This window comes from Ipomoea nil, unplaced genomic scaffold, assembly GCF_001879475.1.
Source record: "Ipomoea nil cultivar Tokyo-kokei standard unplaced genomic scaffold, Asagao_1.1 scaffold0415, whole genome shotgun sequence".
NCBI lineage: Eukaryota > Viridiplantae > Streptophyta > Magnoliopsida > Solanales > Convolvulaceae > Ipomoea > Ipomoea nil.
This window is the reverse complement of record NW_017616843.1, coordinates 332,589-353,355: the sequence shown is the minus strand read 5'-3', so window position 1 is coordinate 353,355 and position 20,767 is coordinate 332,589. Positions and strand designations below refer to the sequence as shown.

The window sequence follows — 20,767 nt, the reverse complement described above, 5'->3', positions numbered from 1 at the left end:
CAACAACAACAACAACAACAACAATAATAATAATAATAATAATAATAATAATAAAATAATAATAATAATAATAATCCAAACAAAACTATATACAAAATAAAATTACCAGGACTATGTGGTCTAATGGTACCCGGGTTGGACTTCCATTTGGAAGATTATGAGTTCAAGCCTCAGTGGAGGCGTTATTGGTTCATTGTGTTTCAGTAGGTTGAGAAGGTATATGAACAGATACTACAATGTAATGATGAAAGGGGAGCGATCTCCTCTATATAAGATCACTCCTCTTACAACCATACAGTACTATTGACCCGACAAATTATGCTGTGAAACTGTGTCCACCTTGCAAGGTAGACATGGTTCAAAAATAGTTCATAATTATGAATATAATAATCAATATATAGTTCAAAAATTATGAACATATAGTTCTATAATTATAAACATAGTGTTGTGAACATACTTATGAACACATAGTTATCTAATTATGAATATAGCGATTCAATAATTGTGAATATGAAGTTCAATTATTATGAAGTTCAACACATAATTGTGAATATGAACACATAGAACCGTGTCATAGTTATTGAATTATTATGAAGCTAAATCGAACTGTGTTCAGTATTATAAAGCTTACATAATTGTGAATATGAACACATAGAACTGTGTCATAGTTATTGAATTATTATGAAGCTAAATCGAACTGTGTTCAGTATTATAAAGCTTATTATGTGTTGTATTAGTTTTTAGTCATTTGGAGCAAATTACTGAGTTACAATATAATTTTTTGGGGGTTTTGATTAAAGTTAAAATGATGAATTTATAAAATTTTGACGAATTTATCAATAATTAAATAAAAAAAATATAATAATAATAATAATAATAATAATAATAGTAATCCAAACAAAACGATATACAAAATAAAATTAAAACTAAAATAAATAAGAAGAAGATAAAAGGGTGCCACGGACACCCCTTTGTAAATGATGTTGGATCATTTGATCCCACATTGAAAATGTTTAGAAAATGAGCTCTTGAGCTCCTCTATATAAGAGGAGCAATGCTCCTTTTACAAACATAATTGCTTGCCCATCAATGTGGGCAAGTATTGAGAAGTCCAAAGATTTTTTTTTTAGTACTATTGACCCGATAAATTATGCTGTGGAATTGTGTCTACCTTGCAAGGTAGACACGATTCCAAAATTGTTCATAATTATGAATATATATAGTTCAACAATTATGAACATATAGTTTTATAATTATGAACATAGTGTTGTGAGCATAATTATGAACATATAGTTATGTAATTATGAATATAGAGATTCAATAATTGTGAATATGTTCACATATAGTTCAGTAATTATGAATATATATTTCAAAAATTTGTTAAAGTTTTGGTGAATTTATCAATAATAATAACAATAATAATAATAATAATAATAATAATAATAATAATAATCCAAACAAAACAATATACAAAATAAAATTAAAATTAAAAAAATAAGAAGAAGACAAAAGGGAGTCACGGGTTCCCCTTTGTAAATGATGTTGGATCATTTTGATCCCACATTGAAAATGTTTGGAAAGATGAGCTCTTGAGCTCCTCTATATAAGAGGAGCAATGCTCCTTTTACAAATGAGAAGTTCAAAGGCTCTTAATTTTTTTTAGTACTATTGACCCGACAAATTGTGTTGTGGAACCGTGTCCATCTTGCAAGATAAACACGGTTCCAAAATTGTTTATAATTATCAATATATAGTTCCACTATTATGAACATAGTGTTGTGAAAATAATTTTAAACATATAGTTTAGTAATTATGAACATAGAGTTATGTAATTGTAAATATAAAGTTCAATAATTATGAATATGAAGTTCAAGATTATGAATATATAACTTTATAATAATGAACATATAGTTCAGTAATTATAAACATAGAACTGTGTCCACCTTGCAAGGTGGACACGGTTCCATAGCATAACTATTCGATTGACCATGTTACATGTATACTTTCTCAACCTATTGCAGACCAACGTGTCAAAATGCTTTTATTTAAGAAACCTTATCTTAATGGCTTCTTATTTTAGTTTATTTTTTAATTTTATTAATTTATTAGGGGGTTTAAGAAAGATTAACCCAAAACGTATATGAGTTATTTTAGTTTTTAGAAGTTTGGAGCAAATTGCTAAGTTATTCAATAATAGTTTTGGTGTTTTGATTAAATATAAAATGTTAAATAGACGAATTTCTTAAAATTTTGACGAATTTGTCAAATAATCAAATTAGAATAACAACAACAACAACAATAATAATATCAACAACAACAACAACAACAACAACAACAATAATAATAATAATAATAATTCAAACAAAACTATATACAAAATAAAATTAAAATTAAAAAAAAAAAAAAGAGTCACGAGCTCCCTTTGTAAATGATCTGGGATCATTTTGATCGCACATTAAAAATGTTTGAAAAGAGAGAACAATGATCCTCTTACAAACATAATTGCTTGCCCATCAATGTGGACAAATATTGAGAAGTCAAAATGTTCTTATTTAAGAAGTCTTAACTTTGTCTTCTTATTTTAGTTTTTATTTATTTATTATTATTTATTTATTATTTATTATTAGTGGTGGGTTATGAAAGATTAGTCCAAAATGTATGTGTTGTATTAGTTTTTAGCAGTTTGGAGAAAATTACTAAGTTATTATATAATTTTTTTTTGGTGTTTTGATTAAAGTTAAAATGTTAAAATGACGAATTTGTTAAAATTTTGTCGAATTTATCAATAATCAAATAATAATAATAATAATAATAATAATAATAATAATAATAATAATAATAATAATAATAATAATAATAATCCAAACAAAACGATATACAAAATAAAATTAAAATTTAAAAAAAAAAAAAGAAAAAAAAACAAAATGGAGTCATGGGCTCCCCTTTGTAAATGATGTTGGATCATTGTGATCCCACATTGAAAATGTTTATAAAAGGAGCTCTTGATTTCCTCTATATAAGAGGAGCAAATGTTCCTCTTACAAATATAATAATTGTTTGCCCATCAATGTGGGCAAGTATTGAGAAGTCCAAAGACTTTTTTTTTTTTCATTTTTTTTGACCGGTCAAATTATGCTGTGGAATTGTGTCCACCTAGCAAGGTAGGTGGACGCGGTTTTAAAATTGTTCATAATTTTGAATATATAGTTTAAAAATTAGGAATATATAGTTCTATAATTATGAACAGTGTTATGAACATAATTATGAACATATAGTTATGTAATTATGAATATAGAGATTCAATAACTGTTAATATGAAGTTCAAAAATTATGAATATATAGTTTTATAACTATGAACATAGAGTTTTGTAATTGTGAAAAAAAAATAGAGTTCAATAATTATGGATATGAAGTTCAAAGATTATGAATATTTAGCTTTATAATTATGAGCAATATAATTCTATAATTATGAACATAGAACTGTGTCCACCTTGCAAGGTGGACATGCTTCCACAACATAACTATTCGATTGACCATGTTACATGTAATATCAGACTCTTATTTAAGAAACATTATCTTATTGGTTTCTTATTTTAGTTTTTTTTTTTTTAAAAAACTCTTTTAATTTATTAGGGGGTTTGGGAAAGATTAAAACCCAAAAGGTATATGTGTTGTTTTAGTTTTTAGCAGTTCGTAGCAAATTGCTAAGTTATTAAAAAATATGTTTGGTGTTTTAATAAAATATAAAATGTTAAACATGCGAGTTTCTTAAAAATGGAACGAAAATATTTCAATAATAATATCTACATCATCAATTAAAAATGGAACGAAAACTATGTAAAAATATCACTGCATTTGATATTGTAATTGACTAATTGACTGAAAATATAAAATGATAACTAATTGAGATTCTACCATTATATATTTTCACCCAAGTAACCCGTCCTGTTGGATTGAAGGTGTTAGCCCTAGACGAAGATGAACAAGATTGTGTTGTCACTACCAATGTCGTCTAGAAAGAGGTTTCAATAATGTGTAAATATAACCAGTGATATTAAGTTTTTTTAAATGAAAAATTGTTATATATCTAGACAAAAAAAATATATCTTCCATACAAATGAATAAGGATAGCAATTCATTTCTATAACTGAGCTGTTAGAGAACGAGTACGTTTGCCTAATTTATGTAAATACTAAACAATGATAAATAAAATCTTTAAAGTTATAGCACCGCATGTGTACATCTAGACATTAGTTATTAATTTGAGCAATTATTTGCCCAAATTCAAGAAATGATATCATCAAAATATATAAACGATCTAAACCATATCTTTAATTGCACTATATAATATTTGATGTTCTAATTTAAATAATTATATATAAATTCATATATTCTTAACAAATCCATTCCGTGCATCGCACGGGTGCAAATACTAGTTAATGAGAATGACAAAGTATTCTAAAGATTCGGGTCTACATTGCAAGTTGGATCTGCGTCAAAATGTTCATAATTTAGATACTAAATGTTCACAATTTTACAGTATTAAAAATTCAGAATTTGTATACTACGAACACAAAATGTTGACATATATGTAATTGATTGCCTTGTTTTGTATTCACAAGTTTCTTTCAAATATTGTAGTAAGACAATATTAACAAATTATGATTTTATAACCCTAACAGTTGTTATGCTTTTTTACTTTCGATTGAAATTGTCTTGTTTAAAATCAAGACTCCATGGCCCAATGGATAAGGAGCTGGTCTACGGATCCAGAGATTTTATGTTTAATCCCCAGTGGAGTCGTATTATCTAAATAAAAACATTACATGTCATATAGGTTCATAATTTCATATTTCAAGATGAAAATTATGTAAGAAAATTAAACATCGTGAAAATTAAAATTCAAAACTACGTCACATGGACTCGGGTCTACATTGCAAGGTAGATTCGCATCGAAATGTTCACTATTTACATTTTAAAAGCTCACAATTTGTATACTACGAACACAAAATGTTAACATATATGCAATTGATTGCTTTGTTTTATATTCACAAGTTTCTTTCAAATATTGTAGTAACACAATATTAACAAATTAGGATTTTATAACCATGACAGTTGTTATGTAATTTTACTTTCGATTGAAATTGTCTTGTTTAAAATCAAGACTCCATGGCCCAATGGATAAGGTGCTGGTCTACGAAATAAGAGATTCTAGGTTCGATCCTCAGTGGAGTCGTATTGCTTAAAAACATTATGTCATATAGACACATAATTTCATAATTACGTAAGATATTGAACAACTGTCAAAATTAAAATAACAAATTATTGTATGGATACGGGTTTATATTTCAAGGTGGATTGCATCAAAATTTTCACAATTTATCTTTTAAAAATTCACAATTTGTATACAACGAACACAAAATGTTAGCATATATACAATTGATTGCCTTGTTTTGTATTCACAAGTTTTTTTTTTTTATAAATATTGTAGTAACACATTATTAACAAATTTGGATTTGATAACCATTAGAGTTGTTATGCTTTTTTTACTTTTGATTGAAATTGTCTTGTTTAAAATTAAGACTCTATGGCCTAATGGATAAGGTATTGGTTTATGGAACTAGAGACTTGAGACTAGAGATTTTGGGTTCGATCCCCAGTGGAGTCGTATTTCCCAAAAACACTATATGTCATATGGGCCGTGAAACTACGTTGCTTAGGACACATGGACTAGGGTTTACATTGCAAGGTGGATTCGTATCGAAATGTTCACAATTTACCTTTTAAAAACTAAAATTTTGTATACTACGAACAATTTAATTTACCTTTTAAAAACTCACAATTTTTATACTACGATCACAAAAATAGTTAACATATATGCAATTGATTGCATTGTTTTGTATTCACAAGTTTCTTTCAAATATTGTAGTAACACAATATTAAAAAATTAGGATTTTATAACCATGACATTTGTTATGTTTTTTTACTTTTGATTGAAATTGTCTTGTTTAAAATCAAGACCCCATTGCCCAATGAATAAGGTGCTGGTCTATGGAACCAGAGATTCTGGGTTCGATCCCCAGTGGAGTCGTCTTGCCCAAAAACATTATGACAGATGAAGATGAAAATTACGTAAGATATAGAACAACCGTGAAAATTAAAATTCAAAACTACATCGCTTAGGACAATTAGACTTGGGTTTACAATGCAACGTAGATTCGTATCACAAAATGTTAACATATTTGCAATTGATTGCTTTGTTTTGTATTCACAAGTTTATTTCAAATATTGTAGTAACACAATATTAACAAATTAGGATTGTATAACCATGACAGTTGTTATGCATTTTTACTTTCGATTGAAATTGTTATGTTTAAAATCAAGACTCCATGGCCCAATGGATAAGGTGCTGGTCTACGAAACCAGAGATTTTGGGTTCGATCCCCAGTAGTCTTATTGCCCAAAAACATAATATGTCATATGGGCACATAATTTCATATTTCAAGATGAAAATTACATAATATATTGAGCAACCGTGAAAATTAAAATTCAAAACTACATCACTATGGACTCGGGTTTACATTGCAAGGTAGATTCGTATCGAAATGTTCACAATTTACATTTTAAAAACTCACAATTTGTATACTAGGAACACAAAATGTTAACATATTTGCAATTGATTGCTTTGTTTTGTATTCACAAGTTTATTTCAAATATTGTAGTAACACAATATTAACGAATTAGGATTGTATAACCATGACAGTTTTTATGCATTTTTACTTTCGATTGAAATTGTCTTGTTTAAAATCAAGAGTCCATGGCCCAATGGATAAGGTTCTGGTCTACAAAACCAAAGAATCTGGGTTCGATAACGAGTGGAGTCGTATTGCCCAAAAACATAATATGTCATATGGGCACATAATTTCATATTTAAGATGAAAATTACGTTAGATATTGAACAACCGTGAAAATTAAAATTCAAAACTACGTCGCTTAGGACATATCGACTCGGGTTTACATTGCAAGGTAGATTCGTATCGAAATGTTTACAATTTACATTTTAAAACCTCACAACACAAAATGTTAACATATATGCAATTAGTTGCTTTGTTTACAAAATGTTAACATATATGCAATTGATTTCTTTGTTTTGTATTCACAAGTTTTTTTCAAATATTGTAGTAACACAATATTACCAAATTAGGATTGTATAACCATGACAGTTGTTATGCATTTTTACTTTCGACTGAAATTGTCTTGTTTAAAATCAAGACTCCATGGCCCAATGGATAAGGTGCTGGTCTATGAAAACAGATATTTAGGGTTTGATCCCTAGTGGAGTCGTATTGCCCAAAAACGTTATATATCATATGGGCAGATAATATTTCATAATTTAAGATGAAGATGAAAATTACGTACGATATTGAACAACCGTGAAAATTAAAATTCAAAACTACGTCGCATAGGACATATGGACTCGGGTTTACATTGCAAGGTATAGATTCGTATCGAAATGTTCACAATTTACAATTTAAAAACTCACAATTCAAAATGTTAACATATATGCAATTGATTGCTTTGTTTTGTATTCACAAGTTTCTTTCAAATATTGTAGCAACACAATATTAACAAAATAGGATTTTATATCCATGACAGTTGTTATGCATTTTTCCTTTCGATTGAAATTGTCTTGTTTAAAATCAAGACTCCATTGCCTAATGGATAATTTGCTGGTCTACGAAACTAGAGATTCTGTGTTCGATCCCTAGTGGAGTCGTCTTGCCCAAAAACATTATATGTCATATGGGCACAAAATTTCATATTTCAAGATGAAGATGAAAATTACGTAAGATATTGAACAACCGTGAAAATTAAAATTCAAAACTACGTCGCTTAGGACATATGGACTCGGGTCTACATTGCAAGGTAGATTCGTATCGAAATGTTCACAATTTACATTTTAAAAAGAGTGAATTCCATTTTTGGTCCTACTGTTTTAGGGGCGTTTCCAATTTTAGTCCACCTTAATTTTTTTTTCCACTTTATAACCACTATTAATGAATGCGTTCCACTTTTAGTCCTACCGTTAGTATTTCCATCAAGAGGCCGTGTAATCTAGGGGTATTTTGACCTTTCTTCTCATCCAAGACTATGTTTGACTAAATAAATGAGAACATTAAACCTAAAACCTAAAAAACCTCGCCGGCCCATGTTGGAACGAACGAAACGATGTAGCTTTGGCTTCCCATTCTCGTTGTTTGAAGAGCCATCTTCGAATATCGGAGGAGGAGGATGAAGCGCCTGGATTAAAAGAGAAGAGACAAACATAAAAAGACCAAAATACCACTTGATTATACGGCCTCTTGACGGAAATATTAACGGTGGACTAAAAGTGGAACACATTCAATAACAGTGGTTGTAAAGTGGCAAAAAAAATTAAAATGGACTGAAATTGGAAACACCCCTATAACAGTAGGAACAAAAATGGAATTCACTCTTTTAAAAACTCACAATTTGTATACAACGAACACAAAATGTTAACATATATGCAATTGATTGCTTTGTTTTGTATTTACAAGTTTCTTTCAAATATTGTAGTAACACAATATTAACAAATTAGGATTTTATTACCATGACAGTTGTTAGGCATTTTTACTTTCGATTGAAATTGTCTTGTTTAAAATCAAGATTCCATGGCCCATTGGATAAGGTGCTGGTCTACGAAACCAGGGATTCTGGGTTCGATCCCCAGTGGAGTCGTATTGCCCAAACACATTATATGTCATATGGGCACATAATTTCATATTTCAAGATGAAGATGATAATTACGTAAGATATTGAACAACCGTGAAAATTAAAATTCAAAACGATGTCCCGTAGGACATATGGACTCGGGTTTACATTGCAAGGTAGATTCGTATTGAAATATTCACCTTTACATTTTAAAAACTCACAATTTGTATACTACGAACACAAAATGTTAACATATTTACAATTGATTGCTTTGTTTTGTATTCACAAGTTTCTTACAAATATTGTAGTAACACAATATTAACAAATTAGGATTTTATAAACATGACAGTTGTTATGCATTTTTACTTTCGATTGAAATTGTCTTGTTTAAAATCAAGACTTCATGGCCCAATGGATAAGGTGCTGGTCTACGAAACCAGAGATTCTGGGTTCGATCCCTAGGGGAGTTGTACTGAACATTATATGTCATATGGGCACATAATTTCATATTTTAAGATGAAAATTACGTAAGATAAAATTCAAATCTACGTCGCTTAGTCATATTGACTCGAGTCTACATTGCAAGGTAGATTCGTATCGAAATGTTCACAATTTATATTTGAAAAACTCACAGCAGAAAATGTTAACATATATGCAATTGATTGCTTTATTTTGTATTCACAAGTTTCTTCCAAATATTGTAGTAACACAATATTAACAAATTAGGATTGTATAACCATGACAGTTGTTATGCATTTTTACTTTTGATTGAAATTGTCTTGTTTAAAATCAAGACTCCAGGGGCCCAATGGATAAGGTGCTGGTCTATGAAACCAGGTATTCTGGGTTCGATCCACTGTGGATTCGTATTGCCCAAAAACATTACATGTCATATGGGAAAGTAAGATATTGAACAACCGTAAAAATAAATGTTCACAATTTATATTTTAAAAACTCACAATTTGTATACTACGAACACAAAATGTTAACATATATGCAATTGATTGCATTGTTTTGTATTCACAAGTTTCTTTCAAATATTGTAGTAACACAATATTAACAAATTAGGATTTTATAACCATGACAGTTGTTATGCATTTTTACTTTCGATTGAAATTGTCTTGTTTAAAATCAAGACTCCATGGCCCAATGGATAAGGTTCTGGTCTACAAAACCAAAGATTCTGGGTTCGATAACCAGTGGAGTCGTATTGCCCAAAAACATAATATGTCATATGGGCACATAATTTCATATTTAAGATGAAAATTACGTAAGATATTGATCAACCGTGAAAATTAAAATTCAAAACTATGTCGCTTAGGACATATCGACTCGGGTTTACATTGCAAGGTAGATTCGTATCGAAATGTTTACAATTTACATTTTAAAACCTCACAACACAAAATGTTAACATATATGCAATTAATTGCTTTGTTTACAAAATGTTAACATATATGCAATTGATTTCTTAGTTTTGTATTCACAAGTTTTTTTCAAATATTGTAGTAACACAATATTACCAAATTAGGATTGTATAACCATGACAGTTGTTATGCATTTTTACTTTCGATTGAAATTGTCTTGTTTAAAATCAAGACTCCATGGCCCAATGGATAAGGTGCTGGTCTATGAAAACAGATATTTAGGGTTTGATCCCTAGTGGAGTCGTAATGCCCAAAAACGTTATATATCATATGGGCAGATAATATTTCATAATTTAAGATGAAGATGAAAATTACGTACGATATTGAACAACCGTGAAAATTAAAATTCAAAACTACGTCGCATAGGACATATGGACTCGGGTTTACATTGCAAGGTATAGATTCGTATCGAAATGTTCACAATTTACAATTTAAAAACTCACAATTCAAAATGTTAACATATATGCAATTGATTGCTTTGTTTTGTATTCACAAGTTTCTTTCAAATATTGTAGCAACACAATATTAACAAAATAGGATTTTATAACCATGACAGTTGTTATGCATTTTTCCTTTCGATTGAAATTGTTTTGTTTAAAATCAAGACTCCATTGCCTAATTGATAATTTGCTGGTCTACGAAACTAGAGATTCTGTGCTCGATCCCTAATGGAGTCGTCTTGCCCAAAAACATTATATGTCATATGGGCACAAAATTTCATATTTCAAGATGAAGATGAAAATTACGTAAGATATTGAACAACCGTGAAAATTAAAATTCAAAACTACGTCGCTTAGGACATATGGACTCGGGTTTACATTGCAAGGTAGATTCGTATTAAAATATTCACAATTTACATTTTAAAAACTCACAATTTGTATACTACAAACACAAAATGTTATCATATATGCAATTGATTGCTTTGTTTTGTATTCACAAGTTTCTTTCAAATATTGTAGTAACACAATATTAACAAATTAGGATTTTATAACCATGACAGTTGTTATGCATTTTTACTTTCGATTGAAATTATTTTGTTTACAATCAAGACTCCATGGCCCAATGGATAAGGTGCTGGTCTACAAAACTAGAGATTCTGAGTTCGATCCCCAGTGGAGTCGTATTGCCCAAAAATATTATATTTCATATGGGCACATAATTACGTACGATATTGAACAACTGTGAAAAAGGACATATAGACTTGGGTCTACATTGCAAGGTAGATTCGTATCGAAATGTTCACAATATACATTTTAAAAACTCACAATTTGTATACTACGAACACAAAATGTTAACATATTTACAATTGATTGCTTTGTTTTGTATTCACAAGTTTCTTACAAATATTGTAGTAACACAATATTAACAAATTAGGATTTTATAAACATGACAGTTGTTATGCATTTTTACTTTCGATTGAAATTGTCTTGTTTAAAATCAAGACTTCATGGCCCAATGGATAAGGTGCTGGTTTACAAAACCAGAGATTCTCGGTTCGATCCCCAATGGAGTTGTGCTGCCAAAAACATTATATGTCATATGGGCACATAATTTCACAACAGCCCAAAAACATTATATGTCATATGGGCACATAATTTCATATTTCAAGATGAAAATTACGTAAGATAAAATTCAAAACTACGTCGCTTAGTCATATTGACTCGAGTCTACATTGCAAGGTAGATTCGTATCGAAATGTTCACAATTTATATTTGAAAAACTCACAACAGAAAATGTTAACATATATGCAATTGATTGCTTTATTTTGTATTCACAAGTTTCTTTCAAATATTGTATTAACACAATATTAACAAATTAGGATTATATAACCATGACAGTTGTTATGCATTTTTACTTTCGATTGAAATTGTCTTGTTTAAAATCAAGACTCAAGGGCCCAATGGATAAGGTGCTTGTCTATGAAACCAGGTATTCTGGGTTCGATCCACAGTGGATTCGTATTGCCCAAAAACATTACATGTCATATGGGAACATAATTTCATATTTCAAGATGAAAATGAAAATTACGTAAGATATTGAACAACCGTAAAAATAAATGTTCACAATTTATATTTTAAAAACTCACAATTTGTATACTACGAACACAAAATGTTAACATATATGCAATTGATTGCATTGTTTTGTATTCACAAGTTTCTTTCAAATATTGTAGTAACACAATATTAACAAATTTGGATTTTATAACCATGACAGTTGTTATGCATTTTTACTTTCGATTGAAATTGTCTTGTTTAAAATCAAGACTCCATGGCCCAATGGATAAGGTGCTGGTCTACGAAACCAGAGATTCTGGGTCCAATCCCCAATGGAGTCGTATTGCCCAAAAACATTATATGTCATATGGGCACATAATTTCATATTTCAAGATGAAAATTACATAATATATTGAGCAACCGTGAAAATTAAAATTCAAAACTACATCACTATGGACTCGGGTTTACATTGCAAGGTAGATTCGTATCGAAATGTTCACAATTTACGTTTTAAAAACTCACAATTTGTATACTACGAACACAAAATGTTAACATATTTACAATTGATTGCTTTGTTTTGTATTCACAAGTTTCTTACAAATATTGTAGTAACACAATATTAACAAATTAGGATTTTATTAACATGACAGTTGTTATGCATTTTTACTTTCGATTGAAATTGTCTTGTTTAAAATCAAGACTTCATGGCCCAATGGATAAGGTGCTGGTCTACGAAACCAGAGATTCTGGGTTCGATCACCAGGGGAGTTGTACTGAACATTATATGTCATATGGGCACATAGTTTCACAACTACCCAAAAACATTATATGTCATATGGGCACATAATTTCATATTTCAAGATGAAAATTACGTAAGATAAAATTCAAAACTACGTCGCTTAGTCATATTGACTCGAGTCTACATTGCAAGGTAGATTCGTATCGAAATGTTCACAATTTATATTTGAAAAACTCACAACAGAAAATGTTAACATATATGCAATTGATTGCAATTTATATTTGAAAAACTCACAACAGAAAATGTTAACATATATGCAATTGATTGCTTTATTTTGTATTCACAAGTTTCTTTCAAATATTGTAGTAACACAATATTTACAAATTACCATGACAGTTGTTATGCATTTTTACTTTCGATTGAAATTGTCTTGTTTAAAATCAAGACTCAAGGGCCTAATGGATAAGGTGCTGGTCTATGAAACCAGGTATTCCGGGTTCGATCCACAGTGGATTCGTATTGCCCAAAAACATTACATGTCATATGGGAACATAATTTCATATTTTAAGATGAAAATGAAAATTACGTAAGATATTGAACAACCGTAAAAATAAATGTTCACAATTTATATTTTAAAAACTCACAATTTGTATACTACGAACACAAAATGTTAACATATATGCAATTGATTGCATTGTTTTGTATTCACAAGTTTCTTTCAAATATTGTAGTAACACAGTATTAACAAATTAGGATTTTATAACCATGAAAGTTGTTATGCATTTTTACTTTCGATTGAAATTGTCTTGTTTAAAATCAAGACTCCATGGCCCAATGGATAAGGTGCTGGTCTACGAAACCAGAGATTCTGGGTTCGAACCCCAGTGGAGTCGTATTGCCCAAAAACATTATATGTCATATGGGCACATAATTTCATATTTCAAGATGAAAATTACATAATATATTGAGCAACCGTGAAAATTAAAATTCATAACTACATCACTATGGACTCGGGTTTACATTGCAAGGTAGATTCGTATCGAAATGTTCAAAATTTACATTTTAAAAACTCACAATTTGTATACTAGGAACACAAAATGTTAACATATTTGCAATTGATTGCTTTGTTTTGTATTCACAAGTTTATTTCAAATATTGTAGTAACACAATATTAACAAATTAGGATTGTATAACCATGACAGTTTTTATGCATTTTTACTTTCGATTGAAATTGTCTTGTTTAAAATCAAGAGTCCATAGCCCAATGGATAAGGTTCTGGTCTACAAAACCTAAGATTCTGGGTTCGATAACCAGTGGAGTCGTATTGCCCCAAAACATAATATGTCATATGGGCACATGAAAATTACGTAAGATATTGAACAACCGTGAAAATTAAAATTCAAAACTACGTCGCTTAGGACATATTGACTCGGGTTTACATTGCAAGGTAGATTCGTATCGAAATGTTTACAATTTACATTTTAAAACCTCACAACACAAAATGTTAACATATATGCAATTAATTTCTTTGTTTACAAAATGTTAACATATATTCAATTGATTCCTTTGTTTTGTATTCACAAGTTTTTTTTCAAATATTGTAGTAACACAATATTACCAAATTAGGATTGTATAACCATGACAGTTGTTATGCATTTTTACTTTCGATTGAAATTGTCTTGTTTAAAATCTAGACTCCATGGCCCAATGGATAAGGTGCTGGTCTATGAAAACAGATATTTAGGGTTCGATCCCTAGTGGAGTCGTATTGCCCAAAAACGTTATATATCATATGGGCAGATAATTTCATAATTGTAGATGAAGATGAAAATTACGTATGATATTGAACAACCGTGAAAATTAAAATTCAAAACTACGTCGCATAAGACATATGGACTCGGGTTTACATTGCAAGGTATAGATTCGTATCGAAATGTTCACAATTTACAATTTAAAAACTCACAATTTGTATACTACGAACACAAAATGTTAACATATATGCAATTGATTGCTTTGTTTTGTATTCACAAGTTTCTTTCAAATATTGAAGCAACACAATATAAACAAAATAGGATTTTATAACCATGACAGTTGTTATGCATTTTTCCTTTCGATTGAAATTGTCTTGTTTAAAATCAAGACTCCATTGCCTAATGGATAATATGCTGGTCTACGAAACTAGAGATTCTGTGTTCGATCCCTAGTGGAGTCGTCTTGCCCAAAAACATTATATGTCATATGGGCACAAAATTTCATATTTCAAGATGAAGATGAAAATTACGTAAGATATTGAACAACCGTGAAAATTAAAATTCAAAACTACGTCGCTTAGGACATATGGACTCGGGTCTACATTGCAAGGTAGATTCGTATCGAAATGTTCACAATTTACATTTTAAAAACTCACAATTTGTATACTACAAACACAAAATGTTATCATATATGCAATTATTTGCTTTGTTTTGTATTCACAAGTTTCTTTCAAATATTGTAGTAACAAAATATTAACAAATTAGGATTTTATAACCATGACAGTTGTTATGCATTTTTACTTTCGATTGAAATTGTTTTGTTTAAAATCAAGACTCCATGGCCCTATGGATAAGGTGCTGGTTTACGAAACCAGAGATTTTGGGTTCGATCCCCAGTGGAGTTGTATTACCTAAAAACATTATATGTCATATGGGCACATAATTTCATATTTCAAGATGAAAATTACGTAAGATATTGAACAAAGATGAAAATTACGTAAGATATTGAACAACCGTGAAAATTAAAATTCATAATAACTACGTTGCTTAGGACATATGGAATCGAGTCTACATTGCAAGGTAGACTCGTATTGAAATATTCACAATTTACATTTTAAAAACTCACAATTTGTATACTACAAACAGAAAATGTTAACATATATGCAATTGATTGCTTTGTTTTGTATTCACAAGTTTCTTTCAAATATTGTAGTAACACAATATTAACAAATTAGGATTTTATTACCATGACAGTTGTTAGGCATTTTTACTTTCGATTGAAATTGTCTTGTTTAAAATCTAGACTCCATGGCCCATTGGACAAGGTGCTGGTCTACGAAACCAAGGATTTTGGGTTCGATCCCCAGTGGAGTCGTATTGCCCAAACACATTATATGTAATATGTGCCATATGACATATGGACTCGGGTTTATATTCCAAGGTAGATTCGTATTAAAATATTCACAATTTACATTTTAAAAACTCACAATTTGTATACTACAAACACAAAATGTTATCATATATGCAATTGATTGCTTTGTTTTTTATTCACAAGTTTCTTTCAAATATTGTAGTAACACAATATTAACAAATTAGGATTTTATAACCATGACAGTTGTTATGCATTTTTACTTTCGATCGAAATTGTTTTGTTTAAAATCAAGACTCCATGGCCCAATGGATAAGGTGTTGGTCTACGAAACCAGAGATTCTGGGTTTGATCCCCAGTGGAGTCGTATTGCCTAAAAATATTATATGTCATATGGTCAAATAATTACGTAAGATATTGAACAATCGTGAAAAAGGACATATGGACTTGGGTCTACATTGCATGGTTGATTCGTATCGATGTTAACATATTTACAATTGATTGCTTTGTTTTGTATTCACAAGTTTCTTACAAATATTGTAGTAGTAACACAATATTAACAAATTAGGATTTTATAACCATGACAGTTGTTATGCATTTTTACTTTCGATTGAAATTGCTTTGTTTAAAATCAAGATTCCATGGCCCAATGGATAAGGTTCTGGTCTACGAAACCAGAGATTCTGGGTTCGATCCCCAGTGGGGTTGTATTACCCAAGATGAAAATTACGTAAGATATTGAACAACCGTGAAAATTAAAATTCATAACTACGTTGCTTAGGACATATGGACTCGGGTCTACATTGCAAGGTAGATTCGTATTGAAATATTCACAATTTACATTTTAAAAACTCACAATTTGTATACTACAAACACAAAATGTTAACATATATGCAATTGATTTCTTTGTTTTGTATTCACAAGTTTCTTTCAAATATTGTAGTAACACAATATTAACAAATTAGGATTTTATTATCATGACAGTTGTTAGGCATTTTTACTTTCGATTGAAATTGTCTTGTTTAAAATCTAGACTCCATGGCCCATTGGACAAGGTGCTGGTCTACGAAACCAGGGATTCTGGGTTCGATCCCCAGTGGAGTCGTATTGCCCAAACACATTATATGTCATATGTGCCATAGGACATATGGACTCGGGTTTACATTCCAAGGTAGATTCGTATTAAAATATTCACAATTTACATTTTAAAAACTCACAATTTGTATACTACAAACACAAAATGTTATCATATATGCAATTGATTGCTTTGTTTTGTATTCACAAGTTTCTTTCAAATATTGTAGTAACACAATATTAACAAATTAGGATTTTATAACCATGACAGTTGTTATGTATTTTTACTTTCGATCGAAATTGTTTTGTTTAAAATCAAGACTCCATGGCCCAATGGATAAGGTGCTGGTCTACGAAACCAGAGATTCTGGGTTCGATCCCCAGTGGAGTCGTATTGCCTAAAAATATTATATGTCATATGGGCACATTATTACGTAAGATATTGAATAACTGTGAAAAAGGACATATGGACTCGGGTATACATTGCATGGTAGATTCGTATCGAAATGTTCACAATTTACATTTTAAAAACTCACAATTTGTATACTACGAACACAAAATGTTAACATATTTACAATTGATTGCTTTGTTTTGTATTCACAAGTTTCTTACAAATATTGTAGTAACACAATATTAACAAATTAGGATTTTATAAACATGACAGTTGATATGCATTTTTACTTTTGATTTAAATTGTCTTGTTTAAAATCAAGACTTCATGGCCCAATGGATAAGGTGCTGGTCTACGAAACCAGAGATTCTGGGTTTGATCCCCAATGGAGTTGGGCTGCTAAAAACATTATATGTCATATGGGCACATAATTTCACAACTGCCCAAAAACATTATATGTTATATGGGCACATAATTTCATATTTCAAGATGAAAATTACGTAAGATAAAATTCAAAACTACGTCGCTTAGTCATATTGACTCGAGTCTACATTGCAAGGTAGATTCGTATCGAAATGTTTACAATTTATATTTGAAAAACTCACAATAGAAAATGTTAACATATATGCAATTGATTGCTTTATTTTGTATTCACAAGTTTCTTTCAAATATTGTAGTAACACAATATTAACAAATTAGGATTATATAACCATGACAGTTGTTATGCATTTTTACTTTCGATTGAAATTGTCTTGTTTAAAATCAAGACTCCAGGGCCCAATGGATAAGGTGCTGGTCTATGAAACCAGGTATTCTGGGTTTGATCCACAGTGGATTCGTATTTCCCAAAAACATTACATGTCATATGGGAACATAATTTCATATTTCAAGATGAAGATGAAAATTACGTAAGATATTGAAAAACCGTGAAAATAAATGTTCACAATTTATATTTTAAAAACTCACAATTTGTGTACTACGAACACAAAATGTTAACATATATGCAATTGATTGCATTGTTTTGTATTCACAAGTTTCTTTCAAATATTGTAGTAACACAATATTAACAAATTAGGATTTTATAACCATGACAGTTGTTATGCATTTTTACTTTCGATTGAAATTGTCTTGTTTAAAATCAAGACTCCATGGCCCAACGGATAAGGTTCTGGTCTACGAAACCAGAGATTCTGGGTTTAATCCCCAGTGGAGTCGTACTGCCCAAAAACATTATATGTCATATGGGCACATAATTTCATATTTCATGATGAAAATTACATAATATATTGAGCAACCGTGAAAATTAAAATTCAAAACTACATCACTATGGACTCGGGTTTACATTGCAAGGTAGATTCGTATCGAAATGTTCACAATTTACATTTTAAAAACTCACAATTTGTATACTAGGAACACAAAATGTTAACATATTTGCAATTGATTGCTTTGTTTTGTATTCACAAGTTTATTTCAAATATTGTAGTAACACAATATTAACAAATTAGGATTGTATAACCATGACAGTTTTTATGCATTTTTACTTTCGATTGAAATTATCTTGTTTAAAATCAAGATTCTGGGTTCGATAACCAATGGAGTCGTACTGCCCAAAAACATAATATGTCATATGGGCACATAATTTCATATTTAAGATGAAAATTACGTAAGATATTGAACAACCGTGAAAATTAAAATTCAAAACTACGTCTCTTAGGACATATTGACTCGGGTTTACATTGCAAGGTAGATTCGTATCGAAATGTTCACAATTTACATTTTAAAACCTCACAACACAAAATGTTAACATATATGCAATTAATTGCTTTGTTTACAAAATGTTAACATATATGCAATTGATTACTTTGTTTTGTATTCATAAGTTTTTTTCAAATATTGTAGTAACACAATATTACCAAATTAGGATTGTATAACCATGACTGTTGTTATGCATTTTTACTTTCGATTGAAATTGTCTTGTTTAAAATCAAGACTCCATGGCCCAATGGACAAGGTGCTGGTCTATGAAAACAGATATTTAGGGTTTGATCCCTAGTGGAGTCGTATTGCCCAAAAACGTTATATATCATATGGGCAGATAATTTTATAATTTAAGATGAAGATGAAAATTACGTAAGATATTGAACAACCGTGAAAATTAAAATTCAAAACTACGTCGCATAGGACATATGGACTCGGGTCTACATTGCAAGGTATAGATTCGTATCGAAATGTTCACAATTTACAATTTAAAAACTCACAATTTGTATACTACGAACGTCGCATAGGACATATGGACTCGGGTCTACATTGCAAGGTATAGATTCGTATCGAAATGTTCACAATTTACAATTTAAAAACTCACAATTTGTATACTACGAACACAAAATGTTAACATATAAGCAATTGATTGCTTTGTTTTGTATTCACAAGTTTCTTTCAAATATTGTAGCAACACAATATTAACAAAATAGGATTTTATAACCATGACAGTTGTTATGCATTTTTCCTTTTGATTGAAATTGTCTTGTTTAAAATCAAGACTCCATGGCCCAATAGATAATGTGTAGGTCTACGAAACTAGAGATTCTGGATTCAATCCCCCCAGTGGAGTCGTTTTGCCCAAAAACATTATATGTCATATGGGCACAAAATTTCATATTTCAAGATGAAGATGAAAATTACGTAAGATATTGAACAACCGTGAAAATTAAAATTCATAACTACGTCGCTTAGGACATATGGACTCAGGTCTACATTGCAAGGTAGATTCGTATCGAAATGTTCACAATTTACATTTTAAAAACTCACAATTTGTATACTACGAACACAAAATGTTAACATATATGCAATTGATTGCTTTGTTTTGTATTCACAAGTTTCTTTCAAATATTGTAGCAACACAATATTAACAAAATAGGATTTTATAACCATGACAGTTGTTATGCATTTTTCCTTTCGATTGAAATTGTGTTGTTTAAAATCAAGACACCATGGCCCAATGGATAATGTGCTGGTCTACGAAACTAGAGATTTTGGGTTCAATTCCCCCAGTGGAGTCGTCTTGCCCCAAAACATTATTTGTCATATGGGCACAAAATTTTATATTTCAAGATGAAGATGAAAATTACGTAAGATACTGAACAACCATGAAAATTAAAATTCAAAACTACGTCGCTTAGGACATATGGACTCGGGTCTACATTGCAAGGTAGATTCGTATCGAAATGTTCACAATTTACATTTTAAAAACTCACAATTTGTATACTACAAACACAAAATGTTATCATATAT

At 30.0% G+C, this 20,767-nt stretch overlaps 12 non-coding genes across 12 annotated transcripts; all 12 read left to right on the top strand.

Annotated features, from left to right (window-relative positions):
- Positions 1-6,018: 6,018 nt before the first annotated feature.
- On the top strand, positions 6,019-6,091 carry TRNAH-AUG. The gene has a single exon. It is a non-coding gene; the product is annotated as a tRNA-His (tRNA).
- A 2,596-nt stretch (positions 6,092-8,687) lies between these two features.
- On the top strand, positions 8,688-8,760 carry TRNAR-ACG. Its single transcript has one exon. It is a non-coding gene; the product is annotated as a tRNA-Arg (tRNA).
- A 1,108-nt stretch (positions 8,761-9,868) lies between these two features.
- Positions 9,869-9,941, top strand: TRNAC-ACA. Its single transcript has one exon. It is a non-coding gene; the product is annotated as a tRNA-Cys (tRNA).
- A 1,264-nt stretch (positions 9,942-11,205) lies between these two features.
- Positions 11,206-11,278, top strand: TRNAC-ACA. The gene has a single exon. It is a non-coding gene; the product is annotated as a tRNA-Cys (tRNA).
- Positions 11,279-12,419: 1,141 nt separating this feature from the next.
- On the top strand, positions 12,420-12,492 carry TRNAR-ACG. The gene has a single exon. It is a non-coding gene; the product is annotated as a tRNA-Arg (tRNA).
- A 1,218-nt stretch (positions 12,493-13,710) lies between these two features.
- TRNAR-ACG lies at positions 13,711-13,783 on the top strand. Its single transcript has one exon. It is a non-coding gene; the product is annotated as a tRNA-Arg (tRNA).
- A 1,691-nt stretch (positions 13,784-15,474) lies between these two features.
- TRNAR-ACG lies at positions 15,475-15,547 on the top strand. The gene has a single exon. It is a non-coding gene; the product is annotated as a tRNA-Arg (tRNA).
- Positions 15,548-16,305: 758 nt separating this feature from the next.
- TRNAR-ACG lies at positions 16,306-16,378 on the top strand. Its single transcript has one exon. It is a non-coding gene; the product is annotated as a tRNA-Arg (tRNA).
- Positions 16,379-16,646: 268 nt separating this feature from the next.
- TRNAR-ACG lies at positions 16,647-16,719 on the top strand. The gene has a single exon. It is a non-coding gene; the product is annotated as a tRNA-Arg (tRNA).
- A 324-nt stretch (positions 16,720-17,043) lies between these two features.
- Positions 17,044-17,116, top strand: TRNAR-ACG. Its single transcript has one exon. It is a non-coding gene; the product is annotated as a tRNA-Arg (tRNA).
- Positions 17,117-17,404: 288 nt separating this feature from the next.
- TRNAR-ACG lies at positions 17,405-17,477 on the top strand. The gene has a single exon. It is a non-coding gene; the product is annotated as a tRNA-Arg (tRNA).
- A 1,141-nt stretch (positions 17,478-18,618) lies between these two features.
- TRNAR-ACG lies at positions 18,619-18,691 on the top strand. Its single transcript has one exon. It is a non-coding gene; the product is annotated as a tRNA-Arg (tRNA).
- Positions 18,692-20,767: the final 2,076 nt, after the last annotated feature.